Below are 6,007 nucleotides of genomic sequence, written 5' to 3'. Positions count from 1 at the left end.
TTAAGGCAATAAATGTAAAATTTTGAATATGTCATTATTAGTGTGTGACATATTTTATGATTGATCCTGTATAATCATTAGTTATATTATAATACAATATATTATGATTCTCATTTCTTATGACAATTCTTTATGAAGATTTTTCCATACTCATAACAGTTACAAATATAATAATTTTAAAGTTTTAAAAATAGTTTTATTGATATTTTTATGAGTTTTTTTGACATTTTGAAACAAATTCTGAGTATAAATCAAGCTCGAAACACGTAGGCAATGCTAACACTCACATGTTTTTAAATTATTTTTTTTTGGAGAATTTGTAGACTTTGTTCTTTCTTTAAAATAGTGTCTAATGTCATTGAAAAAATAACATAATTTTTTAATGTATAAGATTTGGTGTATAACAAGATTTTAAAAGATATTATTATTTAATGATATTTCAAGAGATATATTAATTATTATATTGTAAGAGATTTTTTATTGATTTGTGATTTTTATAATTCCTCAATATGTATTTTTGTTATAAAAAATTAGGGTGTTACGTTTTGGTACTAGAGCAGATTGGTTCATTTTGAACTGTGATATAAGTCAATTACATCTAAATTAGATAGAAGCCAGATGCAATTTAATGTCAAAATTAGTATTAGTAGGTGTATATCATTTTTTTAATGTGACGGTAATGATCATTACTACTTGGAAAGGTAATTAGCTACCCCAATATTATTGTTTTGTGGTAGCATTGGTTGGATTTTGTCTTAAATTTATAGCCTAACAAAACGTTACAACTTGTGGCTTTCACATACCATAAGTTCATATTTACGTTGTGTTTGTATAATCATTCTATGAATAGTATTATATGTGTGACAGTTTCCTTAATATTACCCTTAAGCGAGAACTCGGGTTCAAGTCTTGTGAATGGAAAAAATGCTTGTTGGGAGAGTTAGCCCCACATACCTGTGGATGTTCTTGGCTCGGACAGGATTGTCTCCGATGCAAGGATACATGTGGGAAACCAAAAAAAAATTCCTTAATATTAGTGTAAGGGTAAAGTTTTGTCATCCTATTTGGATAAATAAAGTAATCATTTCAAATATTTGTTTGGATACTAATTATATGATTGAGATTTTCATTTTTTTATTTTGTTTGTGTTTGTTACAAATTTTGACACCATTCTTCTTAATCATTACTATACTTATAGCTAATTGCAGCGAATTTATTAATTATGGTGAAATTAAAAAATAGGATTGCTTGATTTATAATTTGCTGAGGGTAGAATTTGTGCAATTAAAAAACTGCCATAGGTGATATCACCTTGTGTTATTTTTAAAACTCTCTACTCTTATAATGATCTACCATTAGCTTCTTTGAGAGACATTAGTGGTTATTTTTAATTTTATGATAGAATGAAATGATTATTTCATACTTATCTTCTACTTCTCAATTACAAACTTTAGATTGTTATTTTACTCTATGAATCTAACTCCCTTAAGGAATATTTAAGTTTTAATTAATATGATGAATCTTCTATTGGTATTATTATCAATAGGGTGTAAAAATTCGGTTCGGTTCGGTTTTTGATACATTTTAGTGACCAATCGATCAAAAACATATGGTTCGGTTCTACTCAATTAATCCCAAATTTAACTATAAGAACTGAATCGAACCGAACTGCTGTTGAATGGTTCGGTTCGGTTCCACGGTTTTTCCATTTACTTTTTTATAAAAAATCTTGCATAAAATTCAAAATGTATTACAAGAGGTATTGTTTATCTATAAAAATAAGTTGGAATAGGAAACAATTTAGTAACTAATAACATATATAATATTAACTTAATAACAATTTAGTAACATATATAACACTACAATTCACACAAAAATTGATAATTTAAGCTAGAAAAATGGTTGAAGAATTTAAACAATAATAAAACATTATTCTCTAATCCCTAGTATATATTTTTTTAATATGCGGTTCGGTTTGGTTCCAATGGTTCCTAAATTTCTAAAATCATAAATCGAACCGAACATAAACAGTTCCTTAAAAAAATAACCGAACTGAACCACAAAACCGAACCGAACCACATTTTGCAGTTTGGTTCGATTCCATCAGTTTTACGGTTTAAACCGGAACTGCTTACACCCCTAATTATCAATGCATATGTAATGTTAAGGAATATTAAAGTCTGAAGTAATAATATAGATATATTCTTAGTATTATAATCATGTTTTTGTGAATTTAAGGAGATTAAAGTCTTAGTTAACATGAAGAATCTAGATTTGATAATATGATTAATGCATGTGCAATTTTTTTCTACATCTTTGTTAAAATCAATTTGTGATTACTCTGATAAATGTTTGAAATGTGTATTTCTACATTTACATTAAATTCCAAAGATATACATTTTTACCACCTCAACAAATTTAAATGTTGTTAATATATTGAAACATTTTACTTCTTATAGGTCGGTTATAATTATCCCTGCAAATTTGAATAATTAATGTAATTATTGTTATGATTTCTTGGACTTTTTTGTTCTTTCTTTTGTGTTAGTTGCTGATTAATTATGTATAGGGAAATAAAATTATGGGAAAATTACCTTCATGTTGGATTTAAATATTTATATTGTTTGGGAAAAAATGGTTTTTCTAATACTCTAGTCTTGTTATGATGATGCATCCGGCCACTCAGTTTCCACGATTAGGAAGAGGTAATGAAAACGCATAACATTCTGATCTTTTCCAAAACATTATAGTCAACACTACTTTTTGCCGACAAAACTCAGAAAACCATCGGTATGTCCAACTTAGGTGATTTTAGTATTTGAACCAAATTTCAGGTTCAAGAGTAGTTTACTACTCGAAGAAGAATTTTCACCTTGTCCGTACTAAGACGTTCATTAATAGGGTAGATTACTTTATGCCTCACAAGAGATTTTCATGCTCATACATATCTCTACGTAGTTCTTAGATAAAAAAATAGGCAATAGGGAATCAAGATTTACGTAATTCTTGGATAAAAAATATTTTATTGGTTGCATTGATTTTTAATTATATAAAGGCAAAGAGATAATAAACAATGTCAATCATAGTATGTCATCCTCACCTGAAAAGAGTGAAGTAGTAAGTCATTGTTCAGTCTCATGTCTCAACTCAAGGAGGGATAAAACTTGATAATGATCTTATCCGCTCTTCTAACCTTTAAGGATTTTATATTATAAGATCGAAGCAAAGTTCAACATTTATTATCATGCGCCTATCCACTTCAAGATATGGAAGTAGCATCCGTATGTTTATTATAGTGTTTCAACTTTAAGGAGTGGAATGTAAGATTGTAGTCGTTATCATTATTTTAATCAATATTACATTTTTATATAATTTAATATTTAATTAATTATTCTTTTATATAGAAAAATGAATTATTTATACTAACATGTTTATTATTAATATTTAAATATTGTTATAATAATTTATTATTTAATTATTACCATGAAAGAGTAATATTTATTTAAAATAGAAATGAAATTAATAATCAATGTAATAAATAAATAAATAAAAGGAGGAGTGAGGCAGATGCTTACCTCATCTGACATCCGTACACATGTGATGTGTACTGATTAAGAGTGCCAAAATCTAGAGAAGGCGCAACCGTATGAAATGTGACAACGACAAAGCGAGACACTCAAAGTGACACATGTGACAAGCGCAAAAACTCATTGTTTTAGAGCATGCCACGTGTTGGCGGCTATCAGGCATAATGACGCAAGTCTTGTTCAAGTGATGATATGTGGCAGTACTAGCTGAAGACTGTGGGATAGGGAGGACATGTGGCGAGTTCTGGAAGCGACGTGTTAACGTTGTAGCTAGTGATGGCTGTTCGCTCTTCTAATTTTAAAGATTTTTTTATTATAAAGTTAAATGAAAGTTCAATATTTAAATCATCCGTCTACCTTTCAAAAGATGAAGTTAGCGATCCTATATCTCGTGTCCCAACTTGAAGGGGTGGAAGATAAGATCTTAATCGCCATCGTCCCTTAAATCCTTATTACTTTTTGATATAATGTAATTTTAAATAATTATTATTTTAATTATTTAATTTGAAAAGTTAATAATTTTATACTAACATGATTATTATTTGCTAATTTAGTTATTATTTTAACTATTTATTTAATTATTACCATAAAACAAATAAACAATATTTGTTTAAAATAAAAAGTGAGGTTAACAATAAATATAATAAATAAATAAAAAAAGAGGAAGGATGTAGATGGTTACCTCATCTCACGTTAGGAGACACATGTTAATTGCTTCTTAGGTGCACGACAACCTAGAGACAATGCAAGAGTATGACACGTGAAAGTAGTAGATGTAGTGACACAAAGTAACAAATCCTACAAGCGTGAAAAGCCATCGTTTCATTGGTCAACACTTGCAGGTGGTTGTTGGGCGGAATGACATGTCTCGTTTAGGTAATGACACATAGCTTGTGTGGCAGTGCTATCCAATGGTAGGAGGAAAGACATGACAAACGACAGCTTTTGAAAGCAACACATGTCGATGTTGTAGTTACTGAAAACTAAGGTTCATGAGTCGATTACACCTTAGAGAATGTATTAGCACCCTGAAAACTAAGATTCATTAGTAGCATGGATCAATTTTCCCAATATAAAATATCTCTAGAGTGATCAAGAGAGTTAGTGTATTTTAAGATGGACTTGAAATCAGGTTACCATCAGAATATGATTAAGACTGAGAATATAGCCAAGATAATCTTTGACGTACTATAGTTGTGAGGCCTTTTGGGTTGACTAATGTAAATTTTGTATTTATAGGCTTCATGAATAATGGATTTCATGAATACGATATATACACCCTTCAAAATAAGTTTATAGTGTTATTCATATGTCAGTTTTTGGCATAAAGGAGGACCCACTAGGAGCATAAAGAATATTTCGCTTTACTTTTGTAAATCTTATGAAAGAAACGATTGCATGGTAAGTCATTATTGGAAAACAAAGCTACCAAGCAGAAGCAAGACAACAACAACAACAACAACAATAGTTAATCGATTAACTATAGGTTAGAAAATCAAGTGGAGCATTCACTCAACAATTCTCGTAATTTGCACGTTTTACACATTTAATATGTTGAAATTATTTTACAACATGTGTTTATTAGTTTGTTAGAGAGTTAGTTAGGTTAGTTGCATTGCTTGCTTTACAAGGCATTATATATAAACAACACTTTCTTGTATCATTTTTCAATTCAATCAATACAATCAAAATATATACATTCTATACACTCTTCCATTTTTTTGTTACATCACAATATGGTATCAGAGCCTTCATCCTGAAGGCTTTGGTCACCGCTGCGCATTCTCTACAATAATTATTATCTTTCTCTTCCAAGATTCAACAATGAATCATTGTCAACAATTCAACATGAAGGGGAGAAGTTTGTGAAGAGAGAAGATCGAAGGAAGAATGTGATGATTGATGAATTCAACATTCTTGGATATCCTTATTGAATAGAACAACTCTTTTACTTCTCTGGTCCGTATTGAGAATTGAGAATTCAATGGAAGAAGATCAATTATTGGTGAAACAAGAATACATGTGCAAATTCTGTAGACACAAGAAGAATTGGATCATACTAGACAAAGTAAAAACAAGAAGCTGAGATCAAGTTGAAGGAGGAGATGGATGCTAAAGAGGAAGCTGTAGAACTGGTTGAGGAGCTACGTCATTCTAAGGAAGCAGATGAAACCAATAATAAGAGGAGGCTTGAGGCTTTATGGGTGAAGATTGAGATAAATTTCCAACACTACAAGGATGATGTACTAAGAATTGAGCAGGAACTTTCGCATCTTCAATCATGTGTTAAGTCCCCAAAGTTTCAATCAATTGCTTCATCTGGAAATAAGTCTAAGGGTCCGGAAACAGAGACAATTGTTATTCCATGCAAGATTCAAATTAGGATACTTATTAGTGCCATACAAGATTGTGATCATGCT

Source organism: Lupinus angustifolius, unplaced genomic scaffold (assembly GCF_001865875.1).
Source record: "Lupinus angustifolius cultivar Tanjil unplaced genomic scaffold, LupAngTanjil_v1.0 Scaffold_1_499, whole genome shotgun sequence".
Lineage (NCBI taxonomy): Eukaryota > Viridiplantae > Streptophyta > Magnoliopsida > Fabales > Fabaceae > Lupinus > Lupinus angustifolius.
This window is presented reverse-complemented; position numbering follows the sequence as displayed.